This window comes from Meles meles, chromosome X (genome assembly GCF_922984935.1).
Source record: "Meles meles chromosome X, mMelMel3.1 paternal haplotype, whole genome shotgun sequence".
NCBI classification, from domain to species: Eukaryota; Metazoa; Chordata; class Mammalia; order Carnivora; family Mustelidae; genus Meles; species Meles meles.
Window position 1 is genome coordinate 25,343,416 of NC_060087.1, and position 20,497 is coordinate 25,363,912.

Consider the following 20,497-nt stretch of genomic DNA (forward strand, 5'->3'; position numbering starts at 1 on the left):
GGTCATTTCTTTACACAAATGGGGTTCAAATTATAGATTTACTTTTCATTCCAAAAGCTTCTCACATTAAAATCTCCTTGCTTCACTACTTTTTGTAAATGCTAAATATATTTTCTTGATATTATTTATCTCTTATGGTTTTATCCCCTGTCTCATTATATGATCAATTGATGTGAAAAAATGAGTGTCATGGAGTATTGCACTCTTTGAACACTCTTTAAAATTGTTAACCGTTATTTCATTGAAGAAATTTTTCACAGGTATTTTACTAAAATTGTATTTATTTTTTCAGTCTCATCAGTGTAGTAGTATTACAGCTTTGCAAGAAGTTTATGTTGAAAAAGAAATGACATAAATTCTCAATAGTATATTTCATATACTATTCATATAGTATATGAATATGGTATATTCTCAATAGTATATTTGTAAAGGAAGAATATGTTGACAGTTTTTCTTTTTGTGACACATCAGGAGTTCCAAGGGATTGAGCCATCTGCAATTATTGTTTGACTACATAAAATTACCATTTGAAAAGTGTTCACTTAAAAATATCAAAGAAAATTAGTTCTTAGATTCATATCAGAAGACATTGTACTTTAGTCTAAAAAACAGCTGAACTTGCACTGGGCTGCCGAGCCCTGGAGACATGGCCGGTTCCAGTGGAGATGTTCTGCCTGTGTACAATAGACACCAATTTTGAAAGACTGTGACAAAAAGGGGAAAGAATGCAAAATGTCTCTTCCATATTTTGTACGCTGATTACCTGTTGGAATGATCATACTTGGGATATGTTGGCTTAAATAAGATATATTATTAACATTTAAAAAAACCAGTTGAGCTTTTAGCAAATTGGAAAGTTGCATGATTTGCGTACATGTAAGTTTATCTCTAAAGAGTATGACGTTTTGATATAATTAAAACTCTGCTGAGTATGTTGAAGCAAAAAAACTTGCAGGAATATTGATTATGAAAAAAATCAAAGAAAGGGAATCTGTAATTTCATGTGATAAAATTATTCTACCAAAATATTAAATCCTTTGTTAGAATAAGTCATTTTTATATATCTTCCACTTGAAATAACCATTTATCAGTTCATCTAGAAACAAATTATCAGGGTGGTGAAGAAGATGGGCTCTGAGCCAGACTACTTGGTTTCAAAAACTGACATTGTGTCTGAACACCTTGCTGAAGTTCAATTCATCCATCTTGAAAATTTTGGTAACAGTCGTGTTTAATTCATAAGATTGCTGAAAGGATAAAATAAGCTAATGTAAATAAAGATGGAAGGACCATGACAGGAACAAGTAACATTTCAAGAAATGTTGGTGTTGTTGTTACTGTTGTTGCTATTATTAGTATTATTTAATAGGATGTGAAAATTGAAGTTTTTGCTGAAATGCAATATATGGTAATTATATATTACCAGTTGAGTGTGAGAGAGAATACCCAGGAGAAATGTTGAGTGTGAGAGAGAATACCCAGGAGAAGTGTTCAAAGTGGTAAATCAAAAAAATTTTCATTACTCTTGAAACCTTCACCCACTTTCAGAATATTTCTTTAAAAACCTAGAATAGAGAGAAAGAGAGGGGCTGGCAAGATTTTTTTTAATTTTTATTTATTTTTTAAAATTCCAGTATAATTAACATACAGTGGTATATTAGTTTCAGGTGTACAATATAATGATTTAACAATTCTATACATTACTCAGTGCTCATCATGATAATTGTACTATTAATCCCCTTCACCCATCACCCTACCCACCACCCCTCTGGCAACCATCAATTTGTTCTCTATTTTTAAGAGTCTGGGGTTTTTTGTTGTTGTCTGTCTCCTTTTTCTTTGTTTATTTGCTTTGTTTCTTATGAATGAAGTCATATGGGATTTGTCTTCCTCTGAATGACTTCTTTTACTCAGCATTATACCCTCTGTATTCATCCATACTGCAGCAAATGGCAAGATTTCATTCTTTTTTATGGCTGGGTAATATTCCTCTGTGTGTGTGTGTGTGTGTGTGTGTGTGTGTGTGTGTCTTCTTTATCCATTCATCTCTGGATGGACACTTGGGTCTCTTCCATATCTTGGTAAGGTTTCTTTTTTTGTTGGGATCAAGATTTCTTTAGAGAGCTACTGGGATGTCTCATCTCTCTGGTGGAGTGTGTAGGCTGCCTTCTTCACCACAATTCTAAAAAGTGGAAGCTTTATTGAGACTACTCAAAGAGGTTAATGTGAGTTTTCTTAAATTGGGTACTTATGCCTCATTCATACCTGTGAAAGTTAAAGCATGTATGCTGGTGGAGGTGAGGGATTAGAGAGAGAGAGTGGGGGAGAGAGAGCAGAGAAGTAGAAAATGATAACCTCTGTGGGGCAGGAGGGTGGGGTGGTTAAGAAGGCATTAGCATTTTCCATTAAGCAGATTTGGTCCACGTGGAAGAGAAAGCATATTTGGAGAGGTTTTAAGCCCTGCCCAGGAAGAGATGAGTTGGTCTGAGGGAAAAGTGACCAATGAAAGAAATGCTTTGCCTAAGGGAAGGCGACCAACCAAAGAGAAGACTTCTCACCATCTCAAAAGCTTAGTGCAAGCTGGGGACCAATGACAAATGTACAGACATACCCTGAAGTCAAAGATTCATCTTTATATATTTGCCAGTCACTAGCCAAATAAGAATAGTTCTGTCCTTAATGTCTCTTTGTTCCTCCCTGTCTCTTTGTCTCGGGGCGTGGATATGATCAGAAAGGCAGAAAAGCTGGTCACATGGGTCACCCACTATAAGTAATCTCCAGAAGGATGGGAGAAGAGATCTTAGCTTTGACTGAAGATCGAATGATGATGACTGTGATGTCAGACTGTACAGTGAGGCCACACTTATAACTGAAAGTGACTGTATGACCATCCATTTCCTAAGAGCATGGAATCATGGGAACTTCTGATTTTTCAATCAGTAGGAGGAGAAATTATCCTACTAGAAATAGTCCTTAAAAGGAATGAAATCAAAAATTACCTAAGTTTGAAATGCTTATGCTGTTCTGATGGTTTGTTACAACAAAAGAGAAAGCAGTCATAAACTGTATTTACAGAGCACGTGAATAAATAGCAAGAGTCATGCTGCAATACGGCATTGATAAACTAAATACTTACATGATTCAGGCTGGAAGCTACCACATGAATTAAAAATGACCACATGTAATGAATTGATTTCCAACATAAAAAGAAGGAAGAAGGGGGAAAACCTTAACATCTTCCTACTTTAAATGAATACAAAAGAGGTCAATAAGACATGACACCATTTCCAGATTATCAGAATATGTTGAAAATATAGTGTATAAATTATAAGTGTAATTTGTAAACTTTCTCCTGGATTTTTCATATGTACACTGCATTAAACATATTTTTAAAGATGTTATTTATTTATTTGAGAAAGAGGGAGAATAAAGAGGGAAAGTGAGAGGGGGAAGCTAACTCCCCACTGAGCAGAGAGCCTGATGTGGGATTCAATCCCAGGACCTTGAGATCATGACCTGAAATAAAGACAGATGCTTAACTGACTGAACCACCCAGCACCCCTGTATTAGACATTTTAATTACTTTTTTTCTCCACTTTTTGAAAGTTAGATCCCAAAATGGGATATTGATTTAGATAAGAACTAGTGAAAAATATGTAATGATTGGTGATGTTTCACACAGAGTCTTGCACATGGAAGATATATGTTAATATTAAATTTTTATTTACTTTAGCTTGATTAAGTGAGGTATGAAATATGTAATTCATATATTTGATTATGGATAAAGGATTTTTCACTTCAAAACATGAAACAAAATTTACTATACTTTCTTCTGGGATAGAAGCCTAAATCTTGATGGAGTCATGAATATTTTTGTCATAAAAAAATCTCCAGCTCCCATTGGGAGAGGGGGAGCGGGCTATGGACATTGGGGAGGGGAGGCGAACCATAAGAGACTATGGACTCTGAAAAACAACCTGAGGGTTTTGAAGGGCCAGGGGTGGGAGGTTGGGGAACCTGAGGGTTTTGAAGTGTCAGGGGTGGGAGGTTGGGGGAACAGGTGGAGGGTAATGGGGAGGGCACGTTTTGCATGGAGCACTGGGTGTTGTGCAAAAAGAATGAATACTGTTACGCTGAAAAAATAAATAAAATGGGAAAAAAAATGTCCAGAAATAATTCTAAATACCAGAATTTTAAAAAATCTTACTAGTTTTTATGATATCGTTTCGTCTTTTTAATTTTAATTTTAGTTATCTTAAAAGTTTCTTCTTAGTTTCTTTTTTTTTCCCCTTTTTATTAATTTTTTCAGCGTAACAGTGTTCATTCTTTTTGCACAACACCCAGTGCTCCATGCAAAACGTGCCCTCCCCATCACCCACCACCTGTTCCCCCAACCTCCCACCCCTGACCCTTCAAAACCCTCAGGTTGTTTTTCAGAGTCCATAGTCTCTTATGGTTCGCCTCCCCTCCCCAATGTCCATAGCCCGCTCCCCCTCTCCCAATCCCACCTCCCCCCAGCAACCCCCAGTTTGTTTTGTGAGATTAAGAGTCATTTATGGTTTGTCTCCCTCCCAATCCCATCTTGTTTCATTTATTCTTCTCCTACCCCCCTACCCCCCCATGTTGCTTCTCCATGTCCTCATATCAGGGAGATCATATGATAGTTGTCTTTCTCCGATTGACTTATTTCACTAAGCATGATACGCTCTAGTTCCATCCACGTCGTCGCAAATGGCAAGATTTCATTTCTTTTGATGGCTGCATAGTATTCCATTGTGTATATATACCACATCTTCTTGATCCATTCATCTGTTGATGGACATCTAGGTTCTTTCCATAGTCTGGCTATTGTAGACATTGCTGCTATAAACATTCGGGTACACGTGCCCCTTCGGATCACTATGTTTGTATCTTTAGGGTAAATACCCAGTAGTGCACCTCACACCAGTCAGAATGGCTAAAATTAACAAGTCAGGAAATGACAGATGCTGGAGAGGATGTGGAGAAAGGGGAACCCTCCTCCACTGTTGGTGGGAATGCAAGCTGGTCCAACCACTCTGGAAAACAGCATGGAGGTTCCTCAAAATGTTGAAAATAGAACTACCCTATGACCCAGCAATTTTCTTTTTTTTTTAAGAGAGAGAAAGTGTGCACATGCGTATGCCTAGGGGTCAGCAAGTGTGGGGTGGAGGGGCAGAGGGACAAGGAGAGAAGGAATCTTAAGCAGGCTCCACACCCAAAGCATAGCCCAATGGGGGACTCCACCTCATGGCCCTAAGATCATGACCTGATCTGAGATCAAGTGTCCAACACCTAACCGACTCAGCCACCAGACACCCCTCTTCTTACATTTTAATAAAATGTATTACATATTAATTAGTGCTTCAAGGATGTTATCTACTGGAAAAATCTACTAACATGTTAAAGATATAAATAGAAAACCTACTTTAGAAGAATAGAAATTTCAACCAGGTTGACCTAAGTCAGACTTACTTTTCCTCAGTGTACTGTAAGAGAGATTAGATGTCAGAAGTTTTATTCAAATATATTAAGTACTTTTGTAGCATATATTACATTGTCTAAAACTAATGTTTTGCTCCAAATCTTCTTATAACTATAATTGCAATTTAACATTATTACAACTCAATGAGCAAAGTATTCTACCCTTCAAATATTGAATGATACAGTTTTAATAAATATATTATGAGTTTGTAAATCATTATTAGAAGCACCAATCTTAGAAGATGCAGGAGTAAATAATGATAAGATTGGTAAGTAATAATAATGAGCACCTTTGCTTTAATATCCTGGACAAATGTTGGTTATATGAGTTGCATATATTATTATTCCCCCTTGGATTTGTTTTTCACTTAGATTCTGATGGCTTTTGCTATCATTAATGTTAATATAATCAAATTTATATTTTTTATGTTTTTTTCTTTAAGAAACACTTTCATTTCTTAGAATCATAAATATACTCACATCCATTTTAAAACTTAAAAAACTTTTTCTTTCACTCTGAGCCTTTTCAATGTTAGATTTGTTTTTATATTTACTATGAAGTTAGGAATATACTTTTGTATTTTTTATGTAGATAGTTAATTGTCCCAGAGCCTTTTGTTGAGTAGTTTTTGTGTTTTTTACTTATTCTTTGTGACACCTTTATCCCTTAATAAATTTCCATATAGTTGTGGATCCAATCCTGGTTTATCTATTTTATATTATTGGTCCATTTATCTGTTCTTATGTGTGTACCTTACTACCTTAACTACCACAGTTTCCTGTAAAAAGTTTTTTTTAATTTAATTTTTTTTCTGTGTTCCAAGATTCATTGTTTATGCACCACACCCAGTGCTCCATGCAATACATGCCCTCCATAATACCCACCATCAGGCTCAAAACGTTTATAGTAAATCTTGATATCTGGTAGATATCAAAAGAGTTGCCCTTTGCTTATATTCTTAATTTCTTGACCTTTGTCATTAAATGTGAGGGGTTTTTTTGGTTTTTTTTAAAGATTTTATTTATTTATTTGACAAAGAGAGAGATCACAAGTAGGCAGAGAGGCAGGCAGAGAGAGAGGGGGAAGCAGGCTCCCTGCTGAGCAGAGAGCCCAATTCGGGACTCGATCCCAGGACTCTGAGATCATGACCTGAGCTGAAGGCAGAGGCTTTAACCCACTGAGCCACTCAGGCACCCCAAATGTGAGTTTTAAGACCATTTATCAGATTCTTGAAAATTTCAAAAAAAAATTTTTTTTTTTTTTTATTTTTAAAAAATTTTTTATTTATTTTTTCAGCATAACAAGATGGGATTGGGAGGGAGACAAACCATAAATGACTCTTAATCTCACAAAACAAACTGGGGGTTCCTGGGGGGAGGTGGGATTGGGAGAGGGGGAGCGGGCTATGGACATTGGGGAGGGGAGGCGAACCATAAGAGACTATGGACTCTGAAAAACAACCTGAGGGTTTTGAAGGGTCAGGGGTGGGAGGCTGGGGCAACCTGAGGGTTTTGAAGGGTCAAGGGTGGGAGGTTGGGGGAACAGGTGGTGGGTAATGGGGAGGGCACGTTTTGCATGGAGCACTGGGTGTTGTGCAAAAAGAATGAATACTGTTACGCTCAAAAAAAAATTTTTAAATTGAATCCATTTTATAGAATAATTTTGAAAATGGGGTTCCTTGGTGGCTCTGTTGGTTAAGCATCTGAGTCTTGATTTTGGCTCAGTTCATGATCTCAAGGTTGTGAGATCAAGCCCCATGTCAGGCTTGGCTGGGTGTGGAGCCTGCTTAAGATTCTCTCTCTCCCTCTGCCCCAATACCTCCTCTCTAAAAAAAGGAATAAAAAAGAATTTGAAGAATCATCATCTTTACAATTTTGAGTCTGCCCATCCATTACCATGTGTGTGTGTATATATATATATATGGATATATATACAGATTATTTATATTATATATCTGATACATATTTTATGTATGTTATATACATATATATAAATATGTTATATATTATATATAAAATATGTATATATACACATAAATATGTTATATATTATATAACATAAAATATAAACATATAAAATACAAAATTTCAATCTTAGGTATATCTTTTAATAATATTGTTTGCTTGGGAACATTGAAGACATTTTTTGCCCTGTTCATCAGGTCCAAGTTTCCTTATTTGTGAATTTGAAATGATTATTTTTCTTGCCTACATTTCAGGGCTCTTTTGAAGACAAAATGAAATGATGCTTATGAACCAAATAGATATTAATAAGGTTTGGGGTTTTTATTATTTTTAGCCAAAATTATGGGTATATTTTATGCTTAGTGGTATGCCATGATTTTCTGAGATTCTATTTAATTATTCTCTTTGCCTGCTAGGGTAAAAGTTTAGATCTTATAATTATTTAAAGTAGTTGCTATTCTTCAACACTAAATAAAGTCATCGTTCTTTTTACTGATTTCTGCAATGCTCAGTGAACTGTGACATTTTATTAATTCTACGAATTTATTAATGAGGAATATAGAAGTTCATTTCATCAAGTGTTATATCACATGTATTGCTAGCACTGAATCAGTTTTGAGATAATTATTTTTGCTTTTTTGGAAAAAACATAAAATGCAATAAATTTGGGGTGACTGGTAGTGCTCAATATTTGGGGGGGATCAGTCTAGAATTTCTAGTAAACATGGAAGTTTTTGTTGTTGTTGTTTTGTTTTAAGATTTTATTTATTTATTTGACAGAGAGAGAGATCACAAGTAGGCAGAGAGGCAGGCAGAGTAGGGGCGGGAAGCCGACTCCCTGCTGAGCAGAGAGACAGATGCGGGGCTCCATCCCAGGACCCCATCCCAGGACCCTGAGACCATGACCTGAGCCGAAGGCAGAGGCTTAACCCACTGAGCCACCCAGGAACCCCGTTTTGTTTTGTTTTAAAGATTTTATTTATTTATTTGACAGAAAGAGAGAGCACAAGCAGGGGGAGTGGCAGGCAGAGGGAGAGGGAGAAGCAGGCTCCTTGCAGAACAGCGTAAGCCCAATATAGGACTCCATTCCGGGACTCTGAGATCATGACCTGAGCCAAAGGCAGTGGCTTAACCAACTGAGCCAACTAGGTGCCCAAACATGGAAGTTTTAAGCACTATTTTTATTATTATTTCTTTTAGGAGAAAAATGATCCCAAATTTTCTTTTAAGTTTTTTTAAGGGGAGGGAGATTTAAGTAAAGTAAAATATAAAGATTATATTTCTTTTGTCTCCTTTTAATTAATCATTTCCATAGCATGTAATACCTAGACTTGCCAAATCAACTATGTAATCGTTTCTTCTATTTTTATCAATATATTATACAAAAACTAAGATAATATCAGAAAATACTAACTTGAGTGAATGAACATGACTTAAAAGTGTATATATTTTGAAATATACATATATATTTCAATAAAGAATACATAAAGAAAATGCAAGAGTCCAAGGAATGAAGCCATATAAACTTAGCATATTAATTAGTTTGTATTTTTAAATTCTAGTATAATTAATATACAGTGTTTTATTAGTTTCAGTTGTACAGTGTAATGATTCAACAATTCTATACATTTCTCAGTGCTCATCATGACAAGTGTACTGTTACTCCCCTTCACTCATTTCACCTATCTCCTCACCCACCTCCCCTTTAGTAACCATCAGTTTGTTCTCTATATTTTAGAGTCAGTTTTTTTGTTTCTATCTTTTTTCCTTTGTTCATTTGTATTTTCTTAAATTCCATATATGTGTGAAATCATACAGTATTTGTCTTTATCTGACTGAATTACTTCACTTAGTGTAAAACCTTCTAGGTCCATCCACATTGTGGCAAACAGCAAGATTTCAGTTTTTATGGCTGTGTGATAATTCATTATATATATAATAATATATGTAACTATATTTATGATTATATATATCTATATGTATAATATACATACCATATCTTCTTTATCCATTCATCTATAAATGGGCACTCAGTTTGCTTCCATAATTTGGCTATTGTAAATAATGCCGCAGAAAACATAGGGGTGCATCTATCTTTTCAAATTAGTGTTTTCATATTCATTGAGTAAATACCCACTGGTGGAATTACTGGATCCTCTGGCAATTCTATTTGTAACTTTTTGAAGACCCTCCATACTGATTTCCACAGTTTACATTCCTACCAACAATGTATGAGCATTCTTTTTCCTCCACATCCTTTCCAACACTTGTTGTTGCTTGTGATTTTGATTTTAGCCATTCTGACAGGTGTGAAATAATATCTCGTTGTGGTTTTAATTTGCATTTCCCTGATGATGAGGGATGTCAAGCATCTTTTCACGTATCTTTTGGCCATTTGGATGTCTTCTTTGGAGAAATATGTGTTCATGTCTTCTGGCCATTTTTAAATTGGTTTATTTGTGTTTGGGGGTGCTGGTTGTGTAAGTTCTTTACACATTTTGGATACTGACCCTTTATCAGATATACCATTTACAAATATCTTCTCCCATTCTATAGGTTGCTGTTTAAGTTTGTTGATTGTTTGTGTCACTATACAGAAACTTTTTATTTTATGTAGTCCAATGACATATTTTTGCTTTTATTTCCCTTGCCTCAGGAAACAGATCTAGAAAAATATTGCTATGGCCAATGTCAGAGAGATTACTGCCTGTGTTCTCTTCTAGGATTTCTATACTTTCAGGCCTCTCATTTATATCCTTAATCAATTTTGGGTTGATTCTTGTGTTTGGTATAAGAAGGTGATCCAGTTTCATTCTCTTACATGGAGCAGTCCAGTTTTACCAACACCATTTGTTGAAGAGACTGTCTGTCCTTTTCTCATCAGATATTCTTTCCTGCTTTGTCAAAGATTAATTGACCATATAATCATGGGTTTATTTCTGGGCTGTCTATCCTATTCTATTGATCTAGATGTCTGTGTTTGTGCCATAATCATACTGTTTTGATTACTACTGCTCTGTAGCATATCTTGAAATCTGGGATTGTGATTCCTCCACTTCTGTTCTCTTTTTTTCTTTCAAGATAGCTTTGGCTATTTGGGGTCTTTAGTGGTTCCATACAAATTTTAGGATTTTATTAATAATAAATACTTTTAAAATAGGACAAGAAACCTTATATGTTGGAGAATAGTATCAAGATTAAAAATATTTTAATAGATTAAAATATGGAGTCAATCTGGAGGTGTCTTCGCGTCTAAAATGAGTTTCTTGTAGGCAACATACTGATGGGTTTTGTTTTTTTATCCATTCTGATACCCTGTGTCTTTTGATTGGGGCATTTAGCCCATTAACATTCAGGGTAACTATTGAGAGATATGAATTTAGAAAACAATTTACCATGCTAATGGGCATCAGAAGAAAGCTGGGGTGGCAATCCTTATATCAGATCAATTAGATTTTAAGCCAAAGACTATAATAAGAGATGAGGAAGGACACTATATCCTACTCAAAGGGTCTGTCCAACAAGAAGATCTAACCATTTTAAATATCTATGCCCCTAATGTGGGAGCAGCCAACTATATCAACCAATTAATAACAAAATCAAAGAAACACATCAATAATAATACAATAATAGTAGGGGACTTTAACACTCCCCTCACTGAAATGGACAGATCATCCAAGCAAAAGATCAACAAGGAAATAAAGGCCTTAAATGACACACTGGACCAGATGGACATCACAGATATATTCAGAACATTTCATCCCAAAGCAACAGAATACACATTCTTCTCTAGTGCACATGGAACCTTCTCCAGAATAGATCACATCCTGGGTCACAAATCAGGTCTCAACCGGTATCAAAAGATTAGGATTATTCCCTGCATATTTTCAGACCACAATGCTCTGAAGCTAGAACTCAATCACAAGACGAAAGCTGGAAAGAACCCAAATACATGGAGACTAAACAGCATCCTTCTAAAAAATGAATGGGTCAACCAGGAAATTAAAGAAGAATTGAAAAAATTCATGGAAACAAATGATAATGAAAACACAACAGTTCATAATCTGTGGGACACAGCAAAGGCAGTCCTGAGAGGAAAATATATAGCGGTACAAGCCTTTCTCAAGAAACAAGAAAGGTCTCAAGTACACAACCTAACCCTACGCGTAAAGGAGCTGGAGAAAGAACAAGAAAGAAACCCTAAACCCAGCAGGAGAAGAGAAATCATAAAGATCAGAGCAGAAATCAATGAAATAGAAACCAAAAAAACAATAGAAAAAATCAATGAAACTAGGAGCTGGTTCTTTGAAAGAATCAATAGGATTGATAAACCCCTGGCCAGACTCATCAAAAAGAAAAGAAAATAAGGGGTTAGCCAACTCGGGCATCCAAACAAAAAGGTTGATTGTTATGTAAATTACAATAAATATCAGTGAGTTAAACTTAAAAAAAAAAAAAAAAAAAAGAAAAGAGAAAGGACCCAAATCAATAAAATCATGAATGAAAGAGGAGAGATCACAACTAACACCAAAGAAATACAGACAATTATAAGAACATACTATGAGCAACTCGACGCCAACAAATTTGACAATCTGGAAGAAATGGATGCATTCCTAGAGACATATAAACTACCACAACTGAACCAGGAAGAAATTGTAAACCTGAACAGGCCCATAACCAGTAAGGAGATTGAAACAGTCATCAAAAATCTCCAAACAAACAAAAGCCCAGGGCCAGACGGCTTCCCAGGGGAATTCTACCAAACATTTAAAGAAGAACTCATTCCTATTCTCCTGAAACTGTTCCAAAAAATAGAAATGGAAGGAAAACTTCCAAACTCATTCTATGAGGCCATCATCACCTTGATCCCCAAACCAGACAAGGATCCCACCAAAAAAGAGAACTACAGACCAATATCCTTGATGAACACAGACGCAAAAATTCTCACCAAAATACTAGCCAATAGGATTCAACAGTACATTAAAAGGATTATTCACCACGATCAAGTGGGATTTATTCCAGGGCTGCAGGGTTGGTTCAACATCCGCAAATCAATCAGTGTGATAGAACACATTAATAAAAGAAAGAACAAGAACCATATGATACTCTCAATAGATGCTGAAAAAGCATTTGACAAAGTACAGCATCCCTTCCTGATCAAAACTCTTCAAAGTGTAGGGATAGAGGGCACATACCTCAATATTATCAAAGCCATCTATGAAAAACCCACCGCAAATATCATTCTCAATGGAGAAAAACTGAAAGCTTTTCCGTTAAGGTCAGGAACACGGCAGGGATGTCCATTATCACCACTGCTATTCAACATAGTATTAGAAGTCCTAGCCTCAGCAATCAGACAACAAAAAGAAATGAAAGGCATCCAAATTGGTAAAGAAGAAGTCAAACTATCACTCTTCGCAGATGATATGATACTATATGTGGAAAACCCAAAAGACTCCACTCCAAAACTGCTAGAACTTGTACAGGAATTCAGTAAAGTGTCAGGATATAAAATCAATGCACAGAAATCAGTTGCATTTCTGTACACCAACAACAAGACTGAAGAAAGAGAAATTAAGGAGTCAATCCCATTTACAATTGTACCCAAAACTATAAGATACCTAGGAATAAACCTAACCAAAGAGACTAAGAATCTATACACAGAAAATTATAAAGTACTCATGAAAGAAATTGAGGAAGACACAAAAAAATGGAAAAATGTTCCATGCTCCTGGATTGGAAGAATAAATATTGTGAAAATGTCGATGCTACCTAAAGCAATCTACACATTTAATGCAATCCCTATCAAAATACCATCCATTTTTTTCAAAGAAATGGAACAAATAATCCTAAAATTTATATGGAACCAGAAAAGACCTCGAATAGCCAAAGGAATATTGAAGAACAAAGCCAAAGTTGGTGGCATCACAATTCCGGACTTCAAGCTCTATTACAAAGCTGTCATCATCAAGACAGCATGGTACTGGCACAAAAACAGACACATAGATCAGTGGAACAGAATAGAGAGCCCAGAAATCGACCCTCAACTCTGTGGCCAACTCATCTTCGACAAAGCAGGAAAGAATGTCCAATGGAAAAAAGACAGCCTCTTCAATAAATGGTGCTGGGAAAATTGGACAGCCACATGCAGAAAAATGAAATTGGACCACTTCCTTACACCACACATGAAAATAGACTCCAAATGGATGAAGGACCTCAATGTGAGAAAGGAATCCATCAAAATCCTTGAGGAGAATGCAGGCAGCAACCTCTTCGACCTCAGCCGTAGCAACATCTTCCTAGGAACAACGGCAAAGGCAAGGGAAGCAAGGGCAAAAATGAACTATTGGGATTTCATCAAGATCAAAAGCTTTTGCACAGCAAAGGAAACAGTTAACAAAACCAAAAGACAACTGACAGAATGGGAGAAGATATTTGCAAACGACATATCAGATAAAGGGCTAGTATCCAAAATATGGAGTCAAAACATAAAATTTGCCTTGTGACAAGTTTTCTCAAAAAAAAGGAATTAAGTCTAATAGAGGAGGCATTTATCAGGTCTAAATAGGAAATTGTGCACTCAGCTTCAGTAACTCTGTTACATAAATGCAGAGTGAAATGTATTAATGTTTTTAGGAGCTAATTGATGGAGAGAGACTATATAAAAGTGAGGTGTGTCAATTTAAACATTTCATGGATATTTAGTCTGTATGGATAGAAGACATTTCCAGTCAACAGAGGGAGTATTCTTTGTGGATTCTGTACTGGCATGCTATGTTAAAATATGAAAACCATTTATTTTTTTTTAATTATTCCAGTCAGCCACTATATAGTACATCATTAGTTTTTGACGTAGTGTTCAGTGATTCATTAGTTGCGTATAAGATCCAGTGTTCATCACAACACATGCCCTTCTTTAATAACCATCACCTGGCTACCCCATTCCCCGACCCCCCCCCCCTTCTCAAACCCTCAGTTTGTTTCCCAGAGTCCATAGTCTCTCATGGTTTGTCTCCCTCTCTGATTAACCATTTTTTAAAAGAGTTTATTTATTTATTTGAGAGAGAGAGAGAGAGAGAAAGAGCACGAGTGGGGGGGGGGGCTGAGGCAAAGGGAGAGAAAAAATCTCAAGCAGACTCCCTGCTGAGCGAGGAGCCCAACACAGGGCTGGATCACATGACCCTAGATCATGACCTGAGCAGAAATCATGAGTTGGACACTTAATCAGCTGAGCCCCCCCAGGTGCCCCCATCACCTGGGAACGTTTTAAAAATGCATATTCCTGCATCCCATTCCCGACCTACTTAATCAAAACTTCTGGGGGTTGGTCTGGCAAGCTGTGGTTTAACAAGCCCTCCAGCTGACTATAACTCATGCTCAATTTGAGAACCACTCATATAGACTGCTGGTGTGAAGTAGAGTTAAGATATGATTTGGAAAGCAATTTATGGTCACTGCACATCAGTAGAAATAAAAGCTGTAGAGATCCCATGGCTTGTGGTGGCAGTGTGAATTATTGGCTAACTTATGTAATGTGTAAACCAGAGAGTGCTTAAAATAGCCAGTGTTGAAATTCTTGCTTTGGAAAAAAAAATTATTGATAGTTTTTTTTTTTCTTTTAACTTTGCTTCTACCATTTCAAATGTTAGAGCTGGGTGTAGTTGTGGGCCAGCAACAAGGATTATATATTTTGTTTCACAGGTAATGAATTCTCTCCTCCTCTTAAAGAGTATTAGGTAATGTTCCAAAAAATAATTACAGGCCAGTTAGTAAATATATGCTGAGGCAGTAGAGTGCCAGATAACAACAGCTATATGTCTGCCACTGCTGATTAATCAGCTAGAGAACAGGCTTATTTTTTTACTTAATATGGGATAGGGAGTCTATTAAGAACAGAATCTACACCTCAGTTACTAAACTTATTCTCCCAACGTTTTCATTTTTGTAGGTGTGTATTTTCTTTTCTTTTGTTGTCTAATAGAATAACAGGGATGCACACTTTTAACAAATTGCTCCTTCACCTCCTATCTTCCTCTTCTATTCAGTAGGCTTGGCAAGTTATAAGAGATGATGAAAGTTTGGGGAAGTAAAAATCACAGCCAGTTCAGTCTCATCTTCATATGACCCAAACAGCAAGTGATTATATTGTAACGGCTTATCACTTTGGACCTAAATTACAGCAAAGTGGTTTGTAAATCCCATAACAAAGATAGAATAATCCATTTATGTAGTCATGTTTCTTAGAGTGTGCTTTGACTCTGAGCTCTAGCACATTTTAGATATTTTAGTATATTGGTTTGGAAGAATACAGTAATGATCTGCTGGGCTTTCTGATTTTTTTTCTGTAATCATAATTGCTGAAGCTAGTTAGAGACCCATGTTAGGTTCAGAGTGCTTCATATTCAAGGATTATTTCTGTTTGAGGTCAAGGGAAATAGAAGCACTATCTCTGGAAATGGAAGAGTTTCCATTGAATCAATCTTGTTGCTTGTCCTCTTCTTACAGTGTAAGATAATTAGATAATTAGATTCTTGCCATGCCACTTGTGATCAGAGCTGTTCTTCATTCATTAGTGGTCTACTGCTCCGATTTGGTTCTCAGTCTTGCCCTCTCTTTCCTTAAAAAATTATAGGAAATTTTTTCCATAATCTCCAATCTCACTATCTCCCCAGACATTGAATACCTGTCCAACCAAACAGGTATTAGATCATTTTAAGTACCACAATTTGATTCACACACGTGTTGAGCCATTCTGCTTTGTGATGTAAAGGATTTATATGAATGTATTTTTGTTGTTGTTGTTGGCTATTATGTTAGAAAATAACTTGATCGTCAATGGTAGTGGATGCTGTTGGTACTCCACCTAGATGCTCTTAAGCTGCAAGACCACACATTCTCCATCTGCTGGAAGTATTGCATTATAACTCATAGCTATTACCACCACCACCCTTCTCTGGAGAATTGCCTTAGGCCAGTGGTTCTCAAATGTAATTTGCTACTGAATCACATAGAAATGTTAACACAGATGACTGAGCTCAGCTCCTAGAGTTTCTGATTAAGTAGGTCTGTGGTGGGGCCTGAGAATTTGTATTTCTAACAAGTTCCCAATGATGCTGATGCTGTTGGTCTGGATAACAAACTTTGAGGGTAATTGATCTAGTCCAAATAGGAGCTTCTTTGGAGGCTATTTGTCTCATCCCCTCCTTCTCAGGGAAGACCATTCCCCTTCTCAGGGCAGGTGGAGATTTTTAGGTAGATTTATTGGGGCATATTCTTGGACTCACCAATGAGGAAGTGAGGGAAGCATAATTGTGCACATGGAGAGGCTGGGTGAGACATCAGGCTAACCCGTGAGTAGTTCTGGAGATGTCCAGAATTCGCCAGAAGCAGACTGCCCACTGAGGGGGTATAACTCTGGGAGAAGCAACTTTCTTTAGCTGAGGAATGTTCAAAGAGGGAACCAGCTATATGGTATCATTAGCCAGTTCTCTCAGCTTCTGGGGAAATAGATTCCTCAGTCCTATAGTAGAGACCAGGGCTGTGAGCCACAGCACCCAGTACAGGGGACAGATGGATTCAAGGAAAGACAGTCCTCAGCCATTTCAACCCAGGGCCATAGAAAGTAGGTTGGACCTTGGAGAAAAAGTTTGGAGATCCAGCATGAAGAGTACACACACACACACACACACACACACACACACACACACCCCTTGGTTCCAGGAGACATGTGCTTGTGATCATGTCAGTAACATATACTGGCTTCCCACCAGACAACCATCTGTCCTATTCTACCCAATAGGAATTTTAATTGAGTTTATTCTTAAGCACCAAATTTCTCAAATATCACAAGTGTTAAATGAAAGGTAAACCTGAGATTTCCTGATAATATATCCTGTAGACAGACCTGAAAGTGTTCCAAACCTTGTTGAAATGACTCTGAGGAGGAGTGCAGCGGGTAACAAATCTGCCAACAAGCAGTAATCTTTAGAATAAACATATGCGGGACCAGAGTTCAGAGGCTAAAGTCAATTTAATGAGAAATCTGTCGCTATTATTTTTTTTATATTTTTATGTATTTGATAGAGAGAGATATCACAAGTAGGTAGAGAGACAGGCAGAGAGAGAGGGAAGAAGCAGGCTCCCTGCTGAACAGAGAGCCCAATGCGGGGCTCGATCCCAGGACCCTGAGATCATGACCTGAGCCCAAGGCAGAGGCTTTAACCTACTGAGCCACCCAGGCGCCCCTGTCGCTATTATTTTTTATGTGAATTAAATGTATTCCAAGTAGCCAAAGTCACAGCCTCACAGTAAATGGTCTGGCTGCAGAGTTGAGCATTTGTTTTATGCTGCTCTCAGGGTCACCTAAAGATGAATGTGAGTTACCTGGATTGAACAGAATTTTACCCAGTGTGTCCTAACATGTGGTGATACAATTCAAAAACCTAATTAAAGAGAACTGATTCGAAAGTAAAATCGTTTATTTTGTAGTACATCCATGACAAACGTTGAAATTTTCCACTGAGATACTAGCAGCATATGATTTTTAAGGAGGAATATAATATCTTCATGAATAAAGCGCAGCCTATTAATAAGTCTTCATAAAGTTAATTACACAATGTTAAGACAACACAAGGAAGACTCAAGTAACCTCATACCTATCCAAAGTAAATGTTACAGAAATTCACAAGTTTCGTTTTCCATATTTAGTGCCAGAGATGCAGCCCAAGCACACACACACAAAGGAATGTGTTAGCTGAAATCGGTCCTGATGGAATGGCCTTTGGCAATATTATGAATCAGCATGAACTAATAGCAGACCTGGCCTCTAGAAACTATCTCCCCTCTGAAATGTATGTTTAAATTACCTCATGGCAAGGCCAGTGACATTCAAAGGTAGAGAATGAGGTTAGAAAAATGGAAAAGTTTCTCCACTTCACGGACGGTCTTTTGCCTGATGAACATTATGTAAACAATTTTCCAAAGAAAGAGTAACACCAAACTTCAGCAGCCAGATTATTGGAGAGCAACAAACTACTTTTATGCCCCCTGTGTTCTAGCTTAAGGGTCGGCACAATAACCGTTGAGCTACATCCAGCCTACCACTCATTTTTGCAAATAGAGTTTCATTGGAACACAGCTATGCTCATTTCTTATATGCTGTCTATGGCTGTTTTTGCACCACGGTGGCAGAGTTGAGTAGTGCAAAAGAGACTGGATGGTCCACAGAGCCTAAAATATTTACTATCTAGCCCTTTAGGGGAAGAGGTTGCTGACCCCTACCCTAGTCTGTTATAGTTCAGTGTTTTCCACATTTACTGGTGATAAGAATAACTGGAGTACTTCTTAAACCTCCAGCTTCTCAGAACCCCCTCCCCTGGAGATTCTGATTCAGTGAGTCTGAATGAGACACAGGAATTTGTATCTTTAACAAGTACTTGAACTTTTGAAAAACATGGGTTTGGTTATTTTACTCTCCCATTTTCTTTCATACCATTTTTTATGTTCACCAAGTCCATACACTTTTCTTTGGATTCTTCCTCATCTCCCCATATGAATGCAAGGTACAGACCAGTGTACTGTGTGATATTGTCATGGGTGGGATTTGCCAAAAGCAGGGCATCTGACATGGATTTGGGTGCATGTTGTTTATTGAGGGAGCATCTCAGGAGCAAAGAAGTTATGGAAGCAAGATAGTGTAGGAGAGAAAAGCCAAGCAAGGCTGTGGTCTCAGCTGGAGATGTACTTGAGTCTGATCCCATGGAGACCTCTGCAGCATGAATTGCACCACAGAGTTAATCCCACGTTGAGGCAAGAGTGGATGGCCCTTTCTACACTTTCCCCAGTTCCATTAGTCCTTTGCATGTAGGGGTTTCTTTAACAGGGAACCGCTGGAGCCATTAACAGCAGTAACTGAAGTAAAGGGCTGTAAGGAGAAGTATAACATCTAGTACGAGAGTTAAACCCCCAAATGAATGAAATTTAGGTAGATTTGGAACATGCATTCCAGAAAGTCATATCTATGATCGTCTTTAAGAGCTAATTTGCAATACATTTTTTTTTAAGATTTTATTCATTTATTTGGCAGAGAGAGATCACAAGTAGGCAGAGAGGGAGGCAGAGAGAGAGAGAGAGAGAGGGAGAAGCAGGCTCCCTGCCGAGCAGAGAGCCCGATACGGGACTCAATCCCAGGACCCTGAGATCATGACCTGAGCCGAAGGCAGCAGCTTAACCCACTGAGCCACCCAGGCGCCCCTGCAATACATTTTTAAATTAGTAAATCTTTGGAAGTAATAAATACATTTGCTAGAAATGAGATCTCCAGCCTTCTATTGTCTTTGAAAAGGAAAAGGAAAACATGTCAGAAAGAAGTGACTTTTCCAGTAAATAATCAGTTTTGTTGACCATTGTCTTCAATCAGATATTTGGTAAGATCTTTTGGTTAGGATTATTTCTGGTAGGATGGCATGGGATTCCTTGAAACTTGAATGCAATCAAACATTGCAGAGGCCCACTTTGAATAGGACAGCCATCAGGACATATTTTTCCTAGTCCCCAGCATTTCATGGTAGATACACTAGCGTCTTAGAAGAAACCTTTGATAAAAGGTATATTACAAGAATGTAAAATGAAGTTCCACCTTCTGTAATTACGATTTACTTTCGTAGGAATCGTAATAGGCAGCCCTACTCTCTAATCCTCCCAACCAGCAAGGTAGCCATCTTTTCTTCTGTCCTTAACCAAAGTCACATAACCAGTCAGTGATAGAGCACAAGTTATAAAGAAAGGATTCCATAGACCTTATTAAAAAGTTGTCTCTCTTCTTTAACCCAAAATTTTTGAATAAACCTAGAATTTACAAGCCTGCAATGAAGACTCTTGCAGACATTTTCAAATGCCTTCTTGAGTTTTGCAGCATAGCCTTTAAACTCTCAGAAGAAGTTGGTGGGAGGGAGGAAAAGGGAAACATAAAATGGTAAGAGTTGTTTTCTCACTATGCTCAAAGCAGTTCTGCCTCTCTCTCTCTCTCCCT

The 20,497-nt window shown here is 37.3% G+C and overlaps 1 protein-coding gene across 1 annotated transcript in view; it reads left to right on the forward strand.

Moving 5' to 3' along the window:
• IL1RAPL1 (interleukin 1 receptor accessory protein like 1) overlaps positions 1-20,497 on the forward strand; it is a 1,490,530-nt gene that overhangs the window by 1,204,970 nt on the left and 265,063 nt on the right. The window lies entirely within an intron of this gene.